We start from the raw sequence: 25855 nt of genomic DNA, 5'->3' as shown, positions 1-25855 counted from the left end.
AACTGTACAGAGACCTCAGGGAGCTTCACTACAGAAACCGTGCATCTGTACAGAGACCTCAGGGAGCTTCACTGCAGAAACCACGCAACTGTACAGAGACCTCAGGGAGCTTCACTACAGAAACCATGTGACTGTATGGACACCTCAGGGAGCTTCACTACAGAAACCATGTGACTGTACAGAGACCTCAGGGAGCTTCACTACAGAAACCATGTGACTGTACAAAGACCTCAGGGAGCTTCACTACAGAAACCATGTGTCTGTACAGAGACCTCAGGGAGCTTCACTACAGAAACCATGTGACTGTATGGACACCTCAGGGAGCTTCACTACAGAAACCATGTGACTGTACAGAGACCTCAGGGAGCTTCACTACAGAAACCATGTGTCTGTACAGAGACCTCAGGGAGCTTCACTACAGAAACCATGTGACTGTATGGACACCTCAGGGAGCTTCACTACAGAAACCATGTGACTGTACGGAGACCTCAGGGAGCTTCACTACAGAAACCATGTGACTGTACGGAGACCTCAGGGAGCTTCACTACAGAAACCATGCAACTGTACAGAGACCTCAAGGAGCTTCACTACAGAAACCGTGCGTCTGTACAGAGACCTCAGGGAGCTTCACTACAGAAACCGTGTGACTGTACAGAGACCTCAGGGAGCTTCACTACAGAAACCATGTGGCTGTATGGAGACCTCAGGTAGATTGACTATGTAGACCTTAGAGAGCTTCACTACTCTGGTTGCATTTCTGGATACTCTGCTGACCCAGGAATCTTTGAAATGATGCTCCATCCATTTTCTGTAACCACTTATACTATTCATGGTCATAAGGGGTCTGGAGCCTATGGGCACAATGCAGGGGACAACCCTGGATGGGGTACTAACCCAACACAGGGCACATTCACCCACACACCATTCACACACACACACACACACACACACGCACGCACATGTAGGGTAAACATATCCTTATGGGGACCGCTCATTCATTTCAATGGGAAAAATGCTAATGCTAACTATGACAACCTTAACCCCTACCCTGCCCTAACCATAACCATAAGTAACCCAACAAAATACAAGAGTTTTTGCATTTTTAGTTTTTTCATAGCAGTCACCGATTTTTATAAAATAGAGTTTTCCCTTATGGGGACCAGGAAACCGGATAGGTAAACCCGCTCGCACACACACACACACACACACACACGCACACACACACACAGGTTTGTAATTATATCTTTGTGGGGACTCTCCATTCATTTCTATGGGGAAAACTCTAATCCTAACATGACACCCTTGACCCCTACCCATCCCTAACCTTAACCATAAGCAATCAACCCATATACAAGACTTTTGGAATTTTTACTTTTTTGATTGCATTCACAGATTTTTGGATTTATATTGTGGGGTCTTGAAAAAAGATTTACCACAATATGGTAAATAGAAACCCGCAAAAACACACCTCTGTGCTGTAGAGAATGTCAATGAAGTCCAAAACTGTTTCATTTATTGTTTTTTTCCCCCTGAAAACAAATAATAAGACCAACAGTGTTCACTGCGACTCAGAGAACTGAGACTTAATTGACGCCAGTTAGGCTGATCGTCATGGTGCCGCTTCCTCAGTGCAGTAATGATGAATTGAGGCCTCGTGTGACAAAACGACACAGCGAAACATCCTAATTAGGAGGGAACCAGATTTAGCACATTACTGTGTGTAAGTGGGATGGAGGCAGCTTAAAGGAGCAGGATGTGACTGGGAACTGCTTGGGTTCGAACAGGAATCTGTACTCACTTTGGACCAGAGCCTCTGATGTGATTGTACAGAATATCTCTTCATCCTAACCCTCACTCTTTAAGGCAGACCATCTCCATTCAACCTTCACTCTTAAGGCAGAATCTCTCCAACCTCTTTAACGTAACCATCACTCTTAAGGTGGAACCTCTCCAAGCTAAGCCTCACTCTTAAGGTGGAACCTCTTTAATGTAACCATCACTCTTAAGGTGGAACCTCTCCACCCAAACCCTCCTCCTAAGGTCTTATGAATCTCCCAAATTTCCACCATGTCATCCAGCTGTGTAACTCTGAGCTGAATTTTATGGTTCTTCTCGATCACCTTTCTCTGGATCTGTGTGCCAGCGCTGGGTTGGGGGACAGGGATAGTGAAGCCATTGTTCCCTGATTTCTGGGGGACACAGTATCTTGTCACTGTCACCGTCACAGGAGACAGATCTGAATGAGGCAGGGGGGTCAGCGACACCCCCAGCATTGACAGCCAGGGCTCCTGTTTCACACTGGCTCCACCGTGCTTCAACTGAACGGTACTGCTCAGCAGGGGCCTTTCACAGCCCCCCCAGGACGGGGAAAATGATAAGCGTCCAGCACTGCTCTGTGCTTCCTCTGATAGGGGTCGATAGGGGTTATGGAACATGGATGAATGGATCATATACACTATTACTGCTAATGCCCACTTTACAGCGTTTTAGCTGGAGAGGCCTGTACTGCACTCTATCCATACACATAAGTCAATGTGAAGATGTAGCTTAACGACAGGATGAGAGGAGCAGCGTCTGTGGGAACCTCAGGCCAAGACACTCGGGGAGAAAACCGAAACGGGATTCAGCACGCAGCAGTGAGGAGAGACTGGAGATGCAGAACTGGGAGGAAGTCTGCCACTTAACCTGGAAGCCAAGGACGGCTTTGCATCAGTCACTGGAGCAGCCTCTCCAGCTAAACTGGAAAATTTTTGAAAATCAATTTCAAGGAGATAAAGGGGATCCTGCTACGAGCAGCATCCGCAAGCATCTCCTCCTGATCCAGATTAAATGGCGTCTCCTGCACGGAAGGTCATGGGCCTCCAATGGTTCTGATTGGGGGGGGGGGGGTGAACTGGAGAGGCAGACCTATATCCTGCTGCGCACAGGCTCCCCTCCGGCATCTGCGAACATGCATCCGCTCCTGCCTGCATGTTTATCAACACGAAGCTACTTTACACCACTAATGCAACACCTTAGGCACTGGTGGCATCTTGGGATTTGCTCCCAGGAAACATCGCCGATCTCACTGAAACAGCAAACTGCCTGTCTGTCAGTCTCTCTCTGCCTGTCTGTCAGTCTCTCTCTGCCTGTCTGTCAGTCTCTCTCTGCATGTCTGTCAGTCTCTCTCTGCATGTCTGTCAGTCTCTCTCTGCCTCTCTGTCAGTCTCTCTCTGCCTCTCTTTCAGTCTCTCTCTGCCTTTGATCATGGTTAGCTCCTGACCCAGAGGATGTTATGAACACACTGACTCTCCATTATAAATTACAAGGGGGGGAGGAGAATGACACCTTTTGGACCCAGGACTCTGTATAGTGAGTGTGCTCAACCCAGTTGCACCCCCAGCAGCGCAGTGAGGCAGTACCTCCAAACCCAGAGCAGGGTGCATGGTGGAGCGCCTCCTGAAGGGGGAGCCACAGCGCTGAGGCTCTCCTCGGGCAGAGGAGGACCCCACCTCCTCCGCATGGCTCAGGCAGGTTATTTCAGATCTTATCCTGTGTACATATCGATCGATTCCTCTTCGGGTAATGGACAGTTCGGATAAGCAAATCGGGACGTATCTGCAGCATCTTCTCAGTGGAATAGCAGAGCAGGGGGGCTGTTGGGGGGGGGATGGGCAGCTGTCCATCATGAGAGTCAGAGGCTTCCTCTTATGTTCCATTTGAGCGCCGTAGAAGAAGTGAGTCAGTGTCTGTAACTTCACAGTGTCCCAGTGGCAAAGGAATGTCAAGATGTGGCAACAATTCTTTTGCAACTCTGCATGCATAGTGCTCTGACTTTTTTTTCTGCATTAATATTAATACCAATAATAGGCTAAAACATAAATTACTAGACTAAATGCACACACTCACAGACACTGATGGTCAGTCTCCTATTTTGCATAACCTAGTCTAGCATTAACAATGACATAAATAGGACCGTTTTTTCCGAGCTAATTTACAAAATTTAAGGCTATTAAGAAGTCAAATGCTCTAAGCAACCAGCAAACAAAACTGCATTATGCGACCCCTGGCCTCTGTCTTCCTCTAAATGAAATTGAAATGACTAACCTAAATTGTGTAATATACCATACATTACAGCATACTGTATACCGCTATCAAAAGACAATTAGCGAGGTAGAAACCAATGACGTGGCTGAAATTTCGGGGGTGGCATCTGGGGTGGCTAATGAGACTGCGGGGGTGGCACTGGCCACCTCAGCCACCCCGCCCACCCCTCTGGGATCTCTGGGTGGTGATGCATGGGTGTGACCAGCTCCTCCTCACACACCTTGTGTCTCTTCTCCAGTGTTTATCCTCTGATATTCAGCTCCAGAATGAAGCTCTAATCCCCAGATTCTCCCTCAGCTCATGCTATTAGATTTGAACACTTCATCCACTTATCCAGCTGGTTACTTTGCACGGGACACTCTATTCAGATATTCCACAAGAAGGCTCCTCCTGGGACTCCTACCACCAGAAGAAGTTCAGGTAATAGACTGAGGCCTGCAGAAGGTCCTTTCACCACATAAAAGCGTCCAGTCGTCGGTCTGTCTGAGTGGTTTAAGGAGGATCAGTGGTTAGTGAGGAGTGGTGAGGGAGGGGGCAATATGACCCTTCAACCAGAAGTGGGCAAGCTAAGATCAGTCATTTTGATAAATCAAAAAGCTTTGGATCTAGGCCCCTGATAAACTAACAGGAAGCATTTAATTCAGATTTCAATTCCAGTCCTTCACTGGAGACAGTTTCTCTGGTCAGACATTTCTGATGTACAACTTGCCCAGGGAGAAGCTGTATGAAACATCTATATGAACATTGAAGGAACACTATCAACATGGTTTGCGCACTGCAGGAACACAGTATGAACACTGCATGAAAACAGCATGAACACTGTATGAAAACAGCATGAACACTGTATGAAAACAGCATGAACACTGTATGAAAACTATATGAACAGTGTATGAATGCTGCATGAACACTGTTTGAACACAGTATGAACACTTAATGAATACTCTATGAAAACTATATGATCACTATGAATACTGCATGAACACTCACAAACAACACAGTATGAAAGCTACATGAATGCTGCATTAACACTGTTTGAACACAATATGAACAGTGAATTTACAGTGCATGAACACTATACGAACACTGCAGGGAGACTGTATGCTTTCAAATCAAGCAGCATGAATTTGCACCTTTAATACTGCACCCCATGTGTACGTCACATGGCAGTAATTCATCCTGTCATCCTTCCAAGACCAATGGGTGGACGCGTACGCACAGGCTGTAGGAGGCTCCTGCATCATCTTGGCTCAGCAGAGGACAGAGATGTTGAGGAAGCTGTGACAGTCTATGAGAGTTACTGACAGCCGGAGCCGCCCCACCTCAGAATCCCTGTGTCTTATCATCCGTGCAGTGCCACCGTGACGCGCTACTGTCACACCCCTGGAGCTTAAGCGCCCCCTTCAGTGAGGTCAGAAGGCAGCAGCTTGCCTGTCAGTGCTGTTCCAGTGGAGTCCCCCGAAGTGTGAAAAGGGAGCAATCAGCTTGGCAGGGTGTCACTGCGAGGAAGAGGTGGGTCAAGGCAGCATACAGACACCAGGGGGCGGTGTTGGGAAGTCTCAGGAAAAAGCGAGAAAGCGCGAAGGAGAGAGTGAGAGCACACTGCTTTTCACAATGGTAGCTGGGGGGTGGGAATATCTGTGGGGAGGTGGGGCTGAACTGAGGGTACAGGCTGGTACAAGGGGGGAGGGGGGCTCTAACCTGTATGGTGTGTGTCCTTCCCCCTGACAGTGAGGCTAAGACCCGGATTTCACCTACAACAGCATCGCCACCCTGGTCCAAACAAGCCGAATGCCAAAAAGAAAATGGAAAAAGACATTTCACTTTTATTCAATAAGCAATAACAGAGCACAGAAAAAGCTTCAGTGACAGTCACATCGCTCCATCCTCACGTTCACCTGAAAGGCTGCCATATTGGGATTTTGTACATTAAGCAAACATGCAAAAGAGAGAGCAGGATGTATGTCATGCTTTTTCAGCACTGTACGACAGACTCACAAACGCTGTCATGTGACACAGAGATGCGTGAAAGTGAGCGATGGAATGGTGAACCAGCACCTGTGGGCTGTTTCTGTAGTGCCTGATCAGAAAGAGTCAGGCCTGCAGTCACTCCCTGCTAAATAAATCACTGACACAGTATGGCTACAGCAGCAAGAATGACCTGGGTGCATTTACACAATATAGCAGTACTCCCTGGCTGACACACTCTCAGAGAAACACACCCGCTGTATTTACACAACACAGTGTTACTCCCCAGCTCACAGTCTGACAGGGTTTCGATGGAGTACAGCTGGCTCACAGATGCTGATGTGGTTTTGATGGAGTACAGTTGGCTCACAGATGCTGATGGGGTTTCGATGGAGTACAGCTGGCTCACAGATGCTGATGTGGTTTTGATGGAGTACAGCTGGCTCACAGATGCTGATGTGGTTTTGATGGAGTACAGCTGGCTCACAGATGCTGATGGGGTTTTGATGGAATACAGCTGGCTCACAGATGCTGATGGTGTTTCGATGGAGTACAGCTGGCTCACAGATGCTGATGGGGTTTCAATGGAGTACAGCTGGCTCACAGATGCTGATGGTGTTTCGATGGAGTACAGCTGGCTCACAGATGCTGATGGGGTTTCAATGGAGTACAGCTGGCTCACAGATGCTGATGGTGTTTTGATGGAGTACAGCTGGCTCACAGATGCTGATGGGGTTTCAATGGAGTACAGCTGGCTCACAGATGCTGATGGGGTTTCGATGGAGTACAGCTGGCTCACAGATGCTGATGTGGTTTTGATGGATTACAGCTGGCTCACAGATGCTGATGGGGTTTCGATGGAGTACAGCTGGCTCACAGATGCTGATGTGGTTTTGATTGAGTACAGCGGGCTCACAGATGCTGATGTGGTTTTGATGGAGTACAGCTGGCTCACAGATGCTGATGGGGTTTTGATAGAGTACAGCCGGCTCACAGATGCTGATGTGGTTTTGATGGAGTACAGCTGGCTCACAGATGCTGATGGGGTTTTGATAGAGTACAGCCGGCTCACAGATGCTGATGTGGTTTTGATGGAGTACAGCTGGCTCACAGATGCTGATGGGGTTTTGATAGAGTACAGCCAGCTCACAGATGCTGATGTGGTTTTGATGGAGTACAGCTGGCTCACAGATGCTGATGGGGTTTTGATAGAGTACAGCCGGCTCACAGACAGCCCAGGACTTCCACCCTTCCTGAGCTCTCCCAATATGGGACAGATCTGAAGCTCTGTGTGGTCCTGTGGATGTCAGAGACCACTCTGAGGAAGCCCCTATGACGTCACGTGGGGCTTCCCTTCCACACCCAGGAAGGGAGTCTAGCAGCGGCCGGAATATTCCCTCCCAGCCTGCCCTGGGAACCGGTAACTGTACACCTCCCTCTGTCTGCTGAGTTCCATTGGGATTAATGAATGATCATACTTGTTATTGCGATTTCGAGCAGTTCTGTCCCGTTTACCCCTTTACCTGTCTATACCTCTGCCTCTCGTTGTCCTGACCCTGTTCTGCCTTTCTGCCGATGAATCTAGCCCAGCCCTCTGAGTACCGACGAAGGTCGCCTGAACACTCGCCTGTCACCCACATCCTGTCTCTCGATTACCGACGAAGGTCACCTGAACACTCGCCTGTCCCCACATCCTGTCTCTCGATTACCGACGAAGGTCGTCTGAACACTCGCCTGTCCCCACATCCTGTCTCTTGATTACCGACGAAGGTCGCCCAACTGCTGCCCGTACCTCCACCACCATTTCTGGATTACGTTTTGGTTTCTGTCTGGATTGCAAACAGGATTACAGCCCTTTCACCTGCCTGATCCGCAGCAGTGTCCCCCTTATTTACGCGACCCCCTCCCTGCCTGACCCGCAGCAGTGTCCCCCTTATTTACGGGACCCCCTCCCTGCCTGATCCGCAGCAGTGTCCCCCTTAATTACGCGACCCCCTCCCTGCCTGATCCGCAGCAGTGTCCCCCTTATTTACGCGACCCCCTCCCTGCCTGACCCGCCGCAGTGTCCCCCTTATTTACGCGACCCCCTCCCTGCCTGACCCGCAGCAGTGTCCCCCTTATTTACGGGACCCCCTCCCTGCCTGATCTGCAGCAGTGTCCCCCTTATTTACGCGACCCCCTCCCTGCCTGACCCGCAGCAGTGTCCCCCTTATTTACGCGACCCCCTCCCTGCCTGACCCGCAGCAGTGTCCCCCTTAATTACGCGACCCCCTCTCTGCCTGACCCGCAGCAGTGTCCCCCTTATTTACGCGACCCCCTCACTGCCTGACCTGCAGCAGTGTCCCCCTTATTTACGAGACCCCCTCCCTGCCTGATCCGCAGCAGTGTCCCCCTTATTTACGGGACCCCATCCATGACAGTGGATGCAAATAACAGCCCAGCAAGTTCCCAACATTCTCACAAAAACCTTCATTAATTTCTCGGGACGAATGTTAATCCCCAGCAGATTAAAGTGCAGGGAGCTTTTAATGGATCATTTTGGGATGTCTCTCGCTGGCTCGTGGGGACCTTCAGAATGTATACCCTCACTGGCTCGTGGGGACCTTCAGAATGAACACCCTCATCAGGGTGCTGCTGAAATGTCAAATTGTCAGGTTCCTTCCTTGAGATTGGGTTTCCATAGTGATGTCAGTCTACTTTGGAGGGGGCCAAATGGAAAGTGACGCCCCCCCCCCCCCCCTCGGTGAATGGGAGGACACCCCCCCAAAGCCACCCACACAGATTCTCCCGCTTTCTTCCGTGATTTTTAATTATTCTGAGTCAGTTTCCAGATGAAAGGCTCTTGTTCGTGGTTCTGCCTCAGTATCGGTTTTCACAGTCATAAATTATGGTGTATAAACAAACAGGATGAGTAGATGTAAAGTTCTCCCAATGCGCATCTCATCACCTCGCTCCCTCTCAGTCTCTGACTCACCTCTCCCCCATCCCCCCCCTCCCGCCAGGGCCTGAGGATAACTGGCTACAGCTTGTCTGTGTGTCTCGTTTACATGGCACGCCACTTCTACACTCCAAATCTCCCTGCCCAGTAGCGTGGGCCCTTACTGGTCTGGCGGAGGCCAGGGGCCACATGGGCCCTTACCGGTCTGGCGGAGGCCAGGGGCCACATGGGCCCTTACCGGTCTGGCGGAGGCCAGGGGCCACATGGTCTGAGCAGAACCAAAGTCCACGTCTTTCCAAAAAGATGTCAATCCAATACTTTTACATTCAGACGCATCATATTGAGTAAACAAACACACAGACACACTGTACCCTGCACAGATGACAGTGGCTGAGAGGTGTGGAGACGCTGGTACTTGCCTCCTCTCAAACCATGTGTTTGCGTGGAGCCCCCTGTTGGTCACAAACAGTCACTACACTGTAACAGCAGTAACATCCCCACACACAAAGGCACAACACAAACATACATATACAAAAGTACCAAACTTTTATCCCATGCCTTGTATCCCGCCCTCCCCTTTGCATGATTTGCTTAGGGAGTCGATGCTCAGGGTCACTGGTTCCGGTGCTAATCATACCAGCTGGGTTGGACAGGTAACTGGCCAATCAGAGGAACTCACATGAGGGCAGAGGCGGGCTCATAATGGCGCCCTGGTAGGGGGTGTTGTGCCCTTTAGCAAAGTACTTAAGAGTCCCTAAGTAAACATGTACTTGAGTCAGCATCCAGCTGTGAAAATCTGCTGTGGAAATTATGCAAATTGCTCTGATTAAGAGCTTCTGCTAAGCAAATAATCAGCTGTGTGTTATTACTACTGCTAGGGACTTTTCACAGGTGTGGGTGGATCACGGGGAAGGGATACAGAAAAAGGTTACCCCTGGCCACCCCTTGGTGGCGCCCTTTGTGTGTGAGTCCTTGCACGTGTGTGGCCCAGGTCAATGCTTAGCCAGGGAGCGGACAAGAAGAACCTTTATATAGATCTAATGTGACTGGATTGATACTTGTAACTGGCCAGCCAGTATCAAAACTTTACCAGCTGGCATTAACACTCACGATTGGCCAATTGGCATCAACACTTGTGATTGGTCAGCTGTTAGCAACACTCGTGATTGGTCAGCCAGCATCGACATTTATGATTGGCCAGCCAGCATTGACAACCGTGATTGGCCAGCTGGCTTTGACTGAGAGGTAAGTGACTGGGAAAAGTGAATGCCACCATAGACAGGGAAACCATCGTTAATGAGCGAAATAAGGCACTGGGAAATTCGCGCTTAGTGTCTGTATTTTATAGCTGATTTAGCTGTCTGGAGCCAAGGGGAAAGACCCAAAGCAGCTAAGAATTCTGGGATGTTACTACCACAGAGAGGGAGGCAGAGAGAGCAGGGGGAGTGAAAAAAAGGGGAGGGAGGGTAAGGGAGAGTGAGAGGGAGGGGAAGAGAGGGAGACATGAAGGGAGAGAGAGCAGGGGAAGTGAGAAAGGAAGAAGGGGAGGGAGAAAGAGGGAGAGTGACAGAAGGAGGAAAAGAGAAGGAGAGACGAAGGGAGAGAGAGGGTGGTGTGGGAGGATAAAGGAAGGAAGTGAGAGAAAGATGAATGAAGTAAAAAGATGACAAAAATAAAATAGGAAATATTGGTGTTTAAAATGAGGCAACTGCTGCAGTTCATCCATTACACTGTTCATGAGAAGCGTGGCAGCTCACAGAGGGTGATAAAAAGCTGCCCTCCTTTCTCACGCGGCAGTGGGGAATGGGACCAACGCTCCACTGGAACTCCATTCCCTCTGTAACTCGGGAATAAATCGGAGTGATGAGCAGCCTCCCTGAGTGGGACACAGCACTGGAACCCCGGCTCACCGGGAAATCCAACACAGCAGGGGTAAGATTTGAACCCACAGCTGCCCGGAGAGCCTCTCCCTGGCATGGAAATGACAACATTTAAGATGTTTGTTTTGTTTTGTTTCTTCATTGCATAAGCAGCACCTCTTAGGTGGATTTAAGGGAGAAGTGGAGCACCGTCACGTGACCTGCTGCAAAGCCTAACCCCGCCCCCGACTCCTCCCACTCTGTGCCCATGACCCACTGCAAAGCCTAACCCCCCCGACTCCTCCCACTCTGCGCCCATGACCCACTGCAAAGCCTAACCCCACCGACTCCTCCCACTCTGCACCATGACCCACTGCAAAGCCTAACCCCCCCGACTCCTCCCACTCTGCACCATGACCCACTGCAAAGCCTAACCCCCCCGACTCCTCCCACTCTGCGCCATGACCCACTGCAAAGCCTAACCCTCCTGACTCCTCCCACTCTGCACCATGACCCACTGCAAAGCCTAACCCCGCCCCCGACTCCTCCCACTCTGCACCCATGACCCACTGCAAAGCCTAACCCCCCCGACTCCTCCCACTCTGCACCCATGACCCACTGCAAAGCCTAACCCCCCCGACTCCTCCCACTCTGCACCATGACCCACTGCAAAGCCTAACCCCCCCGACTCCTCCCACTCTGCACCATGACCCACTGCAAAGCCTAACCCCCCCGAACTCCTCCCACTCTGCACCCATGACCCACTGCAAAGCCTAACCCCCCCGACTCCTCCCACTCTGCACCCATGACCCACTGCAAAGCCTAACCCCCCCGACTCCTCCCACTCTGCACCATGACCCACTGCAAAGCCTAACCCCCGACTCCTCCCACTCTGCACCATGACCCACTGCAAAGCCTAACCCCCCCGACTCCTCCCACTCTGCGCCATGACCCACTGCAAAGCCTAACCCCCCCGAGTCCTCTCACTCTGCGCCATGACCCACTGCAAAGCCTAACCCCCCAGACTCCTCCCACTCTGCGCCATGACCCACTGCAAAGCCTAACCCCCCGACTCCTCCCACTCTGCGCCATGACCCACTGCAAAGCCTAACCCCCTCGACTCCTCCCACTCTGCGCCATGACCCACTGCAAAGCCTAACCCCCCCGACTCCTCCCACTCTGCACCATGACCCACTGCAAAGCCCAACCCCCCCGACTCCTCCCACTCTGCACCATGACCCACTGCAAAGCCTAACCCCCCCGACTCCTCCCACTCTGCACCATGACCCACTGCAAAGCCTAACCCCCCCGACTCCTCCCACTCTGCACCCATTACCCACTGCAAAGCCTAACCCCCCTGACTCCTCTCACTCTGCGCCATGACCCACTTCAAAGCCTAACCCCCCCGACTCCTCCCACTCTGCGCCATGACCCACTGCAAAGCCTAACCCCCCCGACTCCTCCGACTCTGCACCATGACCCACTGCAAAGCCTAACCCCCCCGACTCCTCCCACTCTGCACCATGACCCACTCAGGCTTCCTCTGTGAGGATGGACACATTCTGCTCCCTCACTATCACCCATGTGTAAAATCACAGGTGTCTGCCCACAGCCACCACACCCCCCTGTTGTCTGACAGACAGGCTGCACAGGGAGTTCTGTGGCTGTACAATGAGTGTTCCTGCTTTGCGAGTGGGGGAGGCAGCACTGTCCTGCAGGCCCATCCAAAGTACCAAATTCAGAAAGGTAACCTTTCCAGGGTGACAGTGACTGGCGTGTGACACCAGGGGGCACAGCATGTGGCCAGAAGGACGGACCGCGGCCACTCAGATTACACCATGCAGAGGCTGTCAGGCTCATGGGAGTTTTATTTACACAAAAATGTTCTGAGGGTAGAAGGAAAAATCATTGGTTCAGAGAGATAACATAGCTAGAGGAGGTAGGACGAACCAATCAGGTGTCTTGGTCCCGCCTCCTCTACAATCTGAAACAATGTTCAATCTGAACATTTTTGTATAAGTAAAACTCCCATGAGCCTGTCAGTGAGGCCTAGGTTCAGAACATGATTCGGCCCTTAGAACAGGACCTTGAGGTGGACCATACCCTAGGGTGACACGGTGACATGTTGCAGCCTTTCCCACGGCAGGTTTCCGGAGTTTTCCGGAACGCTGCTCCTCACCCTCAGTGCACACTGTGCCAGTAATGCTCCCATTTACCTGCCTGTGTCTGACAGATAGCGAGGAGGACAGACCTTTGCATGTCTCCTGAGAAACAGGGAGGTGCTGCATGGGAGGTTGTGTGATAGGGCGTAGGGCAGCGGGCTGCCGTGTTAGCCAGGACGAGCTCCCAGCCACTGTGATCCGCAGTGGGACATGCCGCGGGGCTGCCGTGTTAGCCAGGACGAGCTCCCAGCCACTGCGATCGGCAGTGGGACATGCCGCGGGGCTGCCGTGTTAGCCAGGACGAGCTCCCAGCCACTGCGATCGGCAGTGGGACATGCCGCGGGGCTGCCGTGTTAGCCAGGACGAGCTCCCAGCCACTGCGATCGGCAGTGGGACATGCCGCGGGGCTGCCGTGTTAGCCAGGACGAGCTCCCAGCCACTGCGATCGGCAGTGGGACATGCCGCGGGGCTGCCGTGTTAGCTGGGATGGACCGAATGGGAATCTGCCATAATGGTGCTGGAACAGTGGACCTGTCAATCATTCTCGCGCCCAGGCTGAGAGAGAAAAAGAGACAGCAAGGGGAAACAGCCTCTCCGCAGACCGCAATTAATGCAACAAAAAAAGTATTTGTGATGCGCGGCTGGAATAATTATATGTAAGTGATATGGGAGGAGGGGGGGCGCAACAAGGCAGGAGGGGGGGATGTGGAAGGCGGCAGGTCTGTCCCGGGCAATCAGCAGGGCAAATCCCCTTAGAAGAGACAGGGGGGGCAGTATCCCTTAAAGCGTCATCATCTGTGAGTGACCTGGACACACCTGCACACTGAGCCATGCATGTTTGGGGTGGCGCTCCTCCTGCAGACCCGACCATCACCCAGAACCTCCCAGTACGGCCAGCGCCCGTCTAACAGATCAGCTCCGACAGCGCATCCCGACTGCATCCTGCTCAGCCTGCTCTCTGACAGTCCCGAGGGCCGAGGATCCTTCCGGGTGGCTGAGTGGGCGGAGCAAGCGAGGACCCCGTCCCACCGGCAGCTGTCTTTGCGGTGTCGGCATTTCCTCTGCGCTTGCGGCCTCCCCGAGTATGTCCCAGCCCCACGCCGCCCGCTAAACGGCTACCGTGTGCGTGCTGCCCACAGTATGACCACATCACCTCATCCATGCACTGCCTTTATCACGCCAGCAATGCAGGATCACTTCAGCGCCAGTGGGGGGCGCTGTCATGCAACGACACCGCTTAACTGACATGAGATGTAAAGGCTTGTTGACATAGCAACAATAATGGCATACTGGAATGCTCACGTCACATCGAGGAGTCTAACGGCGGAACGCCTTGTCTTTTCCATACTCGGTCACCATGGTAACGTGCCGTTGGTACATGGAGTCTCCAGAGGGGTACATGAGGTACACAGAGAGCAGGGAGACAGAGGATGTCACACACTTAAACAGGATGTGACACGCTTCCCGCAGCGATGCCATGGACCCCCCACCCCCTGCAGGAGTGCCATGACATGCCATCGCGGCGAAAGCTTTCGAATCACTTCTGCTGAGTCAGTGCTGCTCCTCGGACGGCTTCTCTGGACTTGATGAATGTAGCAGCCAGAGGCAGCAGTGGCAGCAGAGGGAAATGCAGCCGGCAGGTTAACGTTTAACGAAACGGATGCCAGACCTCCACACGGCCGGGACCTTCGATGACGGCCGTATCTCTCTCTGGGGGGGGTCTCTCCTGTCCAGCCCATGCTGGTGTGACGAGGATGGGGGGTGGGGCTCTACCACATCGAATGTTCATCTGGTCCATTTTCCATTATCTGCCATGGTTTTGCCTGAATTGAGCCCGGAAAGCCGCCAGGCCCATGCCATGTGGTGGGTATAATGAGCCTGGCACACGGCTGGCAGGGAAACATTACTGTTTACAGTCTGAGTCAGCAGGAGCTGTCTGAGGCCTGGGCCGGTAATCTCTGCCCCGCCCGACACTGTCACATCCATAATAACCCTGTTATCAGGGACAGTGTCACAAACCCTCAGAACACTGAAAGTTTAAGGTACCTGGAGCATAGATCAAGGAGAACCACAGAGAACCACAGATGAAAAGCCAGACTGTGAGATTATCAGTCCCCCAGCAGGAAGGCAACCAATGCGGGAGCTCTGGAGAAGGGAGGGAGGCTGGGGTCCTCCATCCTCTTCTCTCTCCACCCTCCTCCTCATCTTCTTCTCTTTCTTCTGTACTTTCCCTTCTGCTCTGCATGTTCAGGGTTGACCCAGACAGCTGTGTGACATACAGTATACTCATATGTACAGCTGGTGAGAGATGGTACACACACACAGGGGCCCTGCACCTCTATCTCCTCTCCATCTGTCTCTCCATCTCTCTCCCCTATGCATGTGTCTCTCCATCTCTATCTCCTCTCCATCTGTCTCTCCATCTCTATCTCCTCTCCATCTGTCTCTCCATCTCTCTCCCCTATGCATCTGTCTCTCCATCTCTCTCCCCTATGCATCTGTCTCTCCATCTCTATCTCCTCTCCATCTGTCTCTCCATCTCTATCTCCTCTCCATCTGTCTCTCCATCTCTCTCCCCTATGCATCTGTCTCTCCATCTCTCTCCCCTATGCATCTGTCTCTCCATCTCTCTCCCCTATGCATCTGTCTCTCCATCTCTCTCCCCTATGCATCTGTCTTTCCATCTCTGTCCCCTATGCATCTGTCTCTCCATCTCTCTCCCCTATGCATCTGTCTCTCCATCTCTCTCCCCTATGCATCTGTCTCTCCATCTCTCTCCCCTATGCATCTGTCTCTCCATCTCTCTCCCCTATGCATCTGTCTCTCCATCTCTATCTCCTCTCCATCTGTCTCTCCATCTCTCTCCCCTATGCATCTGTCTCTCCATCTCTCTCCCCTATGCATCTGTCTCTCCATCTCTCTCCCCTATGCATCTGTCTCTCCATCTCTCTCCCCTATGCATCTGTCTCTCCATCTCTGTCCCCTATGCATCTGTCTCTCCATCTCTATCTCCTCTCCATCTGTCTCTCCATCTCTCTCCCCTATGCATCTGTCTCTCCATCTCTCTCCCCTATGCATCTGTCTCTCCATCTCTCTCTCCTCTCCATCTGTCTCTCCATCTCTCTCCCCTATGCATCTGTCTCTCCATCTCTCTCCCCTATGCATCTGTCTCTCCATCTCTGTCCCCTATGCATCTGTCTCTCCATCTCTCTCCCCTATGCATCTGTCTCTCCATCTCTCTCCCCTATGCATCTGTCTCTCCATCTCTCTCCCCTCTCCATCTGTCTCTCCATCTCTATCTCCTCTCCATCTCTATCTCCTCTCCATCTGTCTCTCCATCTCTATCTCCTCTCCATCTGTCTCTCCATCTCTCTCCCCTATGCATCTGTCTCTCCATCTCTCTCCCCTATGCATCTGTCTCTCCATCTCTATCTCCTCTCCATCTGTCTCTCCATCTCTATCTCCTCTCCATCTGTCTCTCCATCTCTCTCCCCTATGCATCTGTCTCTCCATCTCTCTCCCCTATGCATCTGTCTCTCCATCTCTCTCCCCTATGCATCTGTCTCTCCATCTCTCTCCCCTATGCATCTGTCTCTCCATCTCTGTCCCCTATGCATCTGTCTCTCCATCTCTCTCCCCTATGCATCTGTCTCTCCATCTCTCTCCCCTATGCATCTGTCTCTCCATCTCTCTCCCCTATGCATCTGTCTCTCCATCTCTGTCCCCTATGCATCTGTCTCTCCATCTCTATCTCCTCTCCATCTGTCTCTCCATCTCTCTCCCCTATGCATCTGTCTCTCCATCTCTCTCCCCTATGCATCTGTCTCTCCATCTCTCTCCCCTATGCATCTGTCTCTCCATCTCTATCTCCTCTCCATCTGTCTCTCCATCTCTATCTCCTCTCCATCTGTCTCTCCATCTCTCTCCCCTATGCATCTGTCTCTCCATCTCTCTCCCCTATGCATCTGTCTCTCCATCTCTCTCCCCTATGCATCTGTCTCTCCATCTCTCTCCCCTCTCCATCTGTCTCTCCATCTCTATCTCCTCTCCATCTCTATCTCCTCTCCATCTGTCTCTCCATCTCTATCTCCTCTCCATCTGTCTCTCCATCTCTCTCCCCTATGCATCTGTCTCTCCATCTCTCTCCCCTATGCATCTGTCTCTCCATCTCTCTCCGCTCTCCATCTGTCTCTCCATCTCTGTCCCCTCTCAATCTGTCTCTCCATCTCTCTCCGCTCTCCATCTGTCTCTCCATCTCTCTCCCCTCTCCATCTGTCTCTCCATCTCTCTCCCCTATGCATCTGTCTCTCCATCTCTCTCCCCTATGCATCTGTCTCTCCATCTCTATCTCCTCTCCATCTGTCTCTCCATCTCTATCTCCTCTCCATCTGTCTCTCCATCTCTCTCCCCTATGCATCTGTCTCTCCATCTCTCTCCCCTATGCATCTGTCTCTCCATCTCTCTCCCCTATGCATCTGTCTCTCCATCTCTCTCCCCTCTCCATCTGTCTCTCCATCTCTATCTCCTCTCCATCTCTATCTCCTCTCCATCTGTCTCTCCATCTCTATCTCCTCTCCATCTGTCTCTCCATCTCTCTCCCCTATGCATCTGTCTCTCCATCTCTCTCCCCTATGCATCTGTCTCTCCATCTCTCTCCCCTATGCATCTGTCTCTCCATCTCTCTCCCCTATGCATCTGTGTCTCCATCTCTCTCCCCTCTCCATCTGTCTCTCCATCTCTATCTCCTCTCCATCTCTATCTCCTCTCCATCTGTCTCTCCATCTCTATCTCCTCTCCATCTGTCTCTCCATCTCTCTCCCCTATGCATCTGTCTCTCCATCTCTCTCCCCTATGCATCTGTCTCTCCATCTCTATCTCCTCTCCATCTGTCTCTCCATCTCTATCTCCTCTCCATCTGTCTCTCCATCTCTCTCCCCTATGCATCTGTCTCTCCATCTCTCTCCCCTATGCATCTGTCTCTCCATCTCTCTCCCCTCTCCATCTGTCTCTCCATCTCTATCTCCTCTCCATCTGTCTCTCCATCTCTCTCCCCTATGCATCTGTCTCTCCATCTCTCTCCCCTATGCATCTGTCTCTCCATCTCTCTCCCCTATGCATCTGTCTCTCCATCTCTGTCCCCTATGCATCTGTCTCTCCATCTCTATCTCCTCTCCATCTGTCTCTCCATCTCTCTCCCCTATGCATCTGTCTCTCCATCTCTCTCCCCTATGCATCTGTCTCTCCATCTCTCTCTCCTCTCCATCTGTCTCTCCATCTCTCTCCCCTATGCATCTGTCTCTCCATCTCTCTCCCCTATGCATCTGTCTCTCCATCTCTGTCCCCTATGCATCTGTCTCTCCATCTCTCTCCCCTATGCATCTGTCTCTCCATCTCTCTCCCCTATGCATCTGTCTCTCCATCTCTCTCCCCTATGCATCTGTCTCTCCATCTCTATCTCCTCTCCATCTGTCTCTCCATCTCTCTCCCCTATGCATCTGTCTCTCCATCTCTCTCCCCTATGCATCTGTCTCTCCATCTCTCTCCCCTATGCATCTGTCTCTCCATCTCTCTCCCCTATGCATCTGTCTCTCCATCTCTATCTCCTCTCCATCTGTCTCTCCATCTCTATCTCCTCTCCATCTGTCTCTCCATCTCTCTCCCCTATGCATCTGTCTCTCCATCTCTCTCCCCTATGCATCTGTCTCTCCATCTCTCTCCCCTATGCATCTGTCTCTCCATCTCTCTCCCCTCTCCATCTGTCTCTCCATCTCTATCTCCTCTCCATCTCTATCTCCTCTCCATCTGTCTCTCCATCTCTATCTCCTCTCCATCTGTCTCTCCATCTCTCTCCCCTATGCATCTGTCTCTCCATCTCTCTCCCCTATGCATCTGTCTCTCCATCTCTATCTCCTCTCCATCTGTCTCTCCATCTCTCTCCCCTATGCATCTGTCTCTCCATCTCTATCTCCTCTCCATCTGTCTCTCCATCTCTCTCCCCTATGCATCTGTCTCTCCATCTCTCTCCGCTCTCCATCTGTCTCTCCATCTCTGTCCCCTCTCAATCTGTCTCTCCATCTCTCTCCGCTCTCCATCTGTCTCTCCATCTCTCTCCCCTCTCAATCTGTCTCTCCATCTCTCTCCCCTCTCCATCTGTCTCTCCATCTCTCTCCCCTCTCCATCCATCTCCCCTCTCCATCTGTCTCTTCATCTCTCTCCCCTCTCCATCTGTCTCTCCATCTCTCTCCCCTCTCCATCTGTCTCTCCATCTCTGTCCCCTATGCATCTCTGTCTCTGAATTGCTATCCCCTCCCCGTCTCTCCTTCCTTGAATTCCAGATGTTGAAGTGCTGTCCTAATACTGTAGGAAAATAGTCATTTGCATGTGGAAGTACAGTTGAGGGTCACCATCCCTTTACTGAAGGGAAATTCCCGCTTGGTGACACCCATACATGAAGTGGCAGAGTCTCTACTTCAGTGGTGACTTCAAACATGCAGGGGGAGCACGACAAGTCCTCAAGGAGGCAAGTGTGTCCCGATACCACTTTCTGTCCGTGCTACCTTCCTCGCTCACGCACTAGTTACAACCCTCATCAGCCAGGTGTCATCAAGGGAGCAGTTTTGGGATGTAGCCCATGTCGTTGTACTGCGTGAGGAAAGCATGTAACATGGGAAGAACACGGTTAGAACACATGAATTCTGCACAGACAGAGAAGAGGTGGGATTCAAAACCTCCAACCCTTGATGTGTGAGGATGCCTTCTGAGGCATGCTTCGAAACAAACACATACAAACTAAGATGTACTTTGCATTATTAACACGGCAATACTGAAGCCGCAAACTGCTCAGAGGTCTGAGGGCTGCTTCTATCCAGCACTCCTGCTGTGCTGAGGACACGCACTCCATACCCACCTGCACACTGCCCCCCCACATCCTGGACCCAACCCACCAACACGCTCCACAGAAAGAGAGCCAAGCTGACTCCCACAGGTCCTGTGTGTATGTTTTTCTTCAATAACCTGCCTTAATTACTTACTAATTAGCTATATAGCTTTAATACCCTGGAGTCCTCCTGTTGTAATGTGTATCACCAGAATCCACAAATACACCAGTACAGTACCAATTAGACAGTAAAACCAGAAGAAGAAGCAACAGGCACAGTATACTGGGAAGTGAGTTTAATGGGTCTGCTCTTTATACCAAGTCTGGACCGTTCCACTGCTGCTTGCTGGGGGGGGGGGGAGTCCTTCTAGTCACGCTATAACGCTCCCAAGCATGTGCCACTTAGGACACCTTGGGAACCACTTTACTAATGATTCCAATCAGGCAATTAAAAGACGAGCACAAGTGAACAGCTGTGAGTCCCCCTCCACCTCAGCCCACAGCGAGGCCCCTATTAACGAGGATCACGACCTGAACCTGAAAGCTGTATGACAGCCTCCATCAGTGAAAACATCACAAGTGGATGTGGAAGTGCTGTGGGAAATCCCAAAGAGGACGCCTTTAATGGCATGGGCCAGAAGAGCAGAAATGTACACTGCACATGGCATGCCTTAAACAAGGGCCAGCTTTTCAAATGCCATGCACTGGCAGGCCTGTAGGGGGCGGCAAAGTGGCCTGGAGGTGCTGTGCTCTGCCTCTGCCTAAATCAAGCATGCGTGAAACAAGCTTTAGTCAGCACTGTTTAAGGCAATTCTTTAAGAGCGTGATTCATTTCCTCAACAAGGACGAGGCCTCACCTCAGCGCCCGGGGGGTGGGTCTGGGGGGGTGATGAACTGCTGAGAGGGCTTACAGCCGCTGCAGAATTCATCGTAATCGTCAGGATAAGATGCAGCCTTTGGTGGTGTAGCTTACGGAGCAGCCCCTGCTGCTGTGCCCCACCCACATACCGGCCAGGCCTGCTGCTGTGCCCCGCCCACAACCGGCCAGGCCTGCTGCTGTGCCCCGCCCACAAACCGGCCAGGCCTGCTGCTGTGCCACCCCACATACTGGCCAGGCCTGCTGTTGTGCCACCCCCACATACCGGCCAGGCCTGCTGCTGTGCCCCGCCCACATCTGCCCCCCCACCCGACACCTTATTCTCCACTCCTCACACTCTCATTAATGCACGTTTTTATTTTGCCCAAAGCCAACTCAATTTTGCCTAACTCAAATTCCCACACCAAGCATTAGTATTATTAATGATATTAATTAATAATGAGTATTATCACTATAATTGTATTATATGAAGAGTTTCCCCCTGGGATCAAAAAAGAAAGTTGTGCCCTATCTTTTGACAACATGCAAAACAAAACAATATTTTTGCCCTTTCTGTTTTATCGTTTTCTCCCATGAGCCACCTGCCATCCAGCCTAAGCGCTTCTCTCTGCGGTGCAGACTCAGATTGGGGACGCTGGCTTATTCATCTTAAGTCCATTCCTACAAGATGCAGGGGCTCCAATGCTGACCACAAGGGTACCTGATGGGTACTGGGTGTGGGGGCTGGGTACTGGGTGTGGGGGGCTGGGTACTGGGTGTGGGGGGCTGGGTACTGGGTGTGGGGGGCTGGGTACTGGGTGTGGGGGCTGGGTACTGGGTGTGGGGGGCTGGGTACTGGGTGTGGGGGCTGGGTACTGGGTGTGGGGGGCTGGGTACTGGGTGTGGGGGCTGGGTACTGGGTGTGGGGGCTGAATTTAGCTGGCAATGGGGCCGGTGGATCAGGTCTCATGTCCTCCAGGTGCCCCCGAATCTAGGTGGATGGAAACGGTACCGAGAAAAGCAATAGAAAACACAAAAAACAAGGTAGAACACGAGAGGCCTGACAGGCTGGAACAGCAGTGTCTGCTTTGCAGTGTCTGCGTTTGCAGTAGATGTCACTGTCACCCGTTTCACACCCTCAGCCAGCACCCATAAAGTGGCTCCGTGCAGGACAGGGCCGCCAAGCTCTGCACACAAACATCATTCTCTGGAAGGAGGCTTCCTCAAAAATGCAGACCTGCATTCCCGCTTGGTGAGAGCTTCCGTCTGGGCGGAATTAAAGCCCCTAAATAGAGCCACCTGTTGATGCTCCTTCTGGCTACCACATTCCAGAACACCTTTAATATCCAGGAAGCATTTATATTCCAGAACATTTTTAATAACCAGAAAACCCTTAAATTCCCAAACAATTTTTATATCCAGAAAGCCCGGAAATTCCAGAACACCATTAATACCCAGAAAGTCTTTACATTCCAGAAGATCCTGCATTCTGCAATATCTTTTCACAGTTGGTTTATATATAACTTAAAGTTTTATCCAGAGTAACTCATATGTGGCCCCTGGGAAGATGTAGATGAATCCCTGCACAACAGCACCATGACGCGGCGTGGGGGTGGGGTGGGGGGCTCCGGGAAAACCCGCTAGCAGAGAGTTTATGACAGCAGAGTAATCATGGATCAGATGGCAGACCTGTACAGCATCATACGGGCGAGCAGGAGGGCCACTCGGGAAAGAACGGAGAACTGAACCTCACCCACCTTTGGGAAGAAGCAGCAAACAGGGAAAGACAAGAAAAGTACATAATGAAAGTCAGTGCAGTGCCTGTGAAAGGAAATACGACATCTTCAAGCTGAACAACTCCGCTGATGTGGTGTTTTTCGTGATATTAAATGGCTCCGACATTGTTTTGATGGTCACAGAGAAGGCAGGCGTGTGTGTGGGCTGTGCAGAGCTGCCCCCCGGCGGTCGGAGTGCTGTGACGGCTCTGGAGATGAATGAAGGGAGAAACACTGAAGGGGGTGGGGGAGTTCAGGCAGAAAAGCCAACTTCGGCGGTGAAAAAAGCTCAAAATCTGAAGCAGGGGGTGTTGCTGGTGTGTGGGGCTGTAAGGAATGTTTGCTGCACGGTTTAGGGTCATCTGCACAACCTGACTCAGCAGCAGATCGAGGCAGATTGGACTTGCTGCCTCTTGGACAGACTGACGTGATCAGGTTGGAGGATGAAGCCCTGAGCATGATGACCAACCCCACCCATACCGGTCCTCTCCCCTGAGCTTGGTATGGAAGATGGAATAGGGGATGAGAAGACTGGCATCACCTTCACACCACCTGATCTCCTCCATCACCTTCACACCACCTGTTCTCCTCCATCACCTTCACACCACCTGTTCTCCTCCATCACCTTCACACCACCTGTTCTCCTCCATCACCTTCACACCACCTGATCTCCTCCATCACCTTCACACCACCTGTTCTCCTCCATCACCTTCACACCACCTGATCTCCTCCCTCACCTTCACACCACCTGTTCTCCTCCATCACCTTCACACCACCTGATCTCCTCCATCACCTTCACACCACCTGATCTCCTCCATCACCTTCACACCACCTGATCTCCTCCATCACCTTCACGCCACCTGTTCTCCTCCATCACCTTCACGCCACCTGTTCTCCTCCATCACCTTCACGCCACCTGATCTCCTCCATCACCTTCACGCCACCTGTTCTCCTCCATCACCTTCACACCACCTGTTCTCCTCCATCACCTTCACACCATCTGATCTCCTCCATTACCTTCACACCACCTGATCTCCTCCCTCACCTTCACACCACCTGATCTCCTCCATCACCTTCACACCACCTGATCTCCTCCATCACCTTCACACCACCTTGACCTTTGGAGAAATGCAGAACATTCTCCTGGAGCACATATTCAGTTAACTGAAGTGGAAGATAACATCATTCTTTTCATAGTCATGTAATGATCCAGTCCCTCATATGTTTAGGGTCTGCTGTTGACAGAAGAGATTAGACACTCTAATCTATGCAGCACAATGCATGCTGGGTACTGACCCCATATGGATGCTATCCACCACACGTGTGAGTTACCCTAGTAGAAAGTACCTAGTAAAGGAATATTGAAGTATCTCAGAAAATATGGCAACACCGTGAAGAAGTAAACGAACATTTGCCACCTGTCTGATAGAGCAAACGCAGAGCCCTCTTTGGGATGCCATAAGAAAGACAAGAGACCTTCAGAATCTAGTCACTACACAGAGGCTTTTATAGAAAGTGTAGGGTGTGATATAGAGCCTGTTTATCCTTTGCTGAAGAGTATAGGAGAGTAAGATGCGTCACCATGGCCAGAGAAACAGCTACAAGCAGAACAGATTAAGATAAAAAGGAACAAGATGGCTTTATAATGACAAAATCCTGGGAGCCGGGAGAGCTGTGCAGGTGGAGTGAGGGGGGACTTCAACACAAAGTTGGGACCTGATTCAGTGACGCTCACATGAGTATCGACAGGATCTATAAGGAGCTGTGCAGGGCAGTCATCCAGCCATACCCAGTCCCAGCCAGTCCCAGCCAGCCATACCCAGTCCCAGCCAGTCCCAGCCAGCCATACCCAGTCCCAGCCAGCCATACCCAGTCCCCGCCAGCCATACCCAGTCCCAGCCAGTCCCAGCCAGCCATACCCAGTCCCAGCCAGCCATACCTAGTCCCAGCCAGGCCCAGCCAGCCATACCCAGTCTCAGCCAGTCCCAGCCAGCCATACCCAACTCCAGCCAGTCACAGCCAGCCATACGCAGCCCCATCCTGTCACAGCCAGCCATACCCATCTCCAGCCTGCCATACCCAGTCCCAGCCAACCATACGTAGCCCCAGCCAGTCACAGCCAGCCATACCCAGTCCCAGTGTCCCTCTGAGTGCCAAAGAGGTGCCAGGAAGCTGACTATCAAACCAAACCGGCAGCAGACCAAATGTATTCTAGTCCCTTCTTAAGGACCTAAATACGCGTGTGCCAGGCTGACATTCTGGGATAGTGGGACCTCCAGCGTGCCTGTACGAGGCAGCCTTCCCTCCCAGCTGTGAGCATTGCTGTTTCCCGGAGCCATTCCTCTCATGGTGTATGATGACGCCGGCTGACCCCTGTCAGAGCCCGGATAGCACGGCTCTCCAGCGGAACGCTGAAGCCACAGCCTGACCAGTGAGCACAGAGCAACTCAGTGGGCTTTAATTAGCAATCACACCAAGAAATGGCCTCAAGTCTTTAAGCCTCTTTTTAAAATGGGCTGCTCAGGAAGCCATGAAGAGGCGGATAGAACGACACAATCAGGGATTTCAACACGGAACGATGCACTGCTCACTGTGATCATCCCCACCGTCTGAGAGCAGGCCGTCACTGCTCACTGCGATCATCCCCACCGTCTGAGAGCAGGCCGTCATAGGGGCTTTTAGCAGTGCGTCAGCATGGTACGCGCTATGTTTCCACTGTGAAGACTGAGAGCGACCTGAGCCGATGACACACACGCATACGCACACACACACACACACACACACACGCAGACACACACACACACACACTATAACCCTAATGCTTACCCAGTCCTAACCTTAAGTAACCAAAATACGAGACTTTAGTTTTTCAATTGCATTTACAGATTTTTATGGGGACCTGAAAAATTGTTCCCACAATGTCAAAATAACAGGTGGTCCCCACAATGAAATATAAACATAATCCACACACAAAGATACACAAAAAGTACCAAATCACCAAGGAGGGCACTACCCATCCCTCTCAGTCGGAAGAATGACCTTCCCACCCCCCCTAAACACCATTTAATCAGCATGTACCTTTGAAAGCAGCAATCCCCCCCCCCAAAGTCAGCACATTCATTCCATTCATTGATGTTATTTATCAATCAATCAGAAATGAACATATAGCAGCCTGTTGGTCTTTGACCATCACGCCATCTGCTGGCCATCTGCTGCCCTACTAGCAGGTTCAAGCTCATGCTGCTTCAATGGGACCCCAGTGTGAGGCAGCACTCACTGTGTCCTTTACTGAAGCCACTCGTGCGGCGAGTCTTGGGTGAAGGGTGACTGCATGGGT

General features: G+C 51.7%; 1 protein-coding gene across 2 annotated transcripts in view; it reads right to left on the bottom strand.

The window, feature by feature from the left end:
- Positions 1 to 25855, bottom strand: part of LOC111836950 (leucine-rich repeat transmembrane neuronal protein 4-like) — a 59193-nt gene that overhangs the window by 7102 nt on the left and 26236 nt on the right. The window lies entirely within an intron of this gene.

This window comes from Paramormyrops kingsleyae, chromosome 7 (genome assembly GCF_048594095.1).
Source record: "Paramormyrops kingsleyae isolate MSU_618 chromosome 7, PKINGS_0.4, whole genome shotgun sequence".
Lineage (NCBI taxonomy): Eukaryota > Metazoa > Chordata > Actinopteri > Osteoglossiformes > Mormyridae > Paramormyrops > Paramormyrops kingsleyae.
This window is presented reverse-complemented; position numbering and strand designations above follow the sequence as displayed.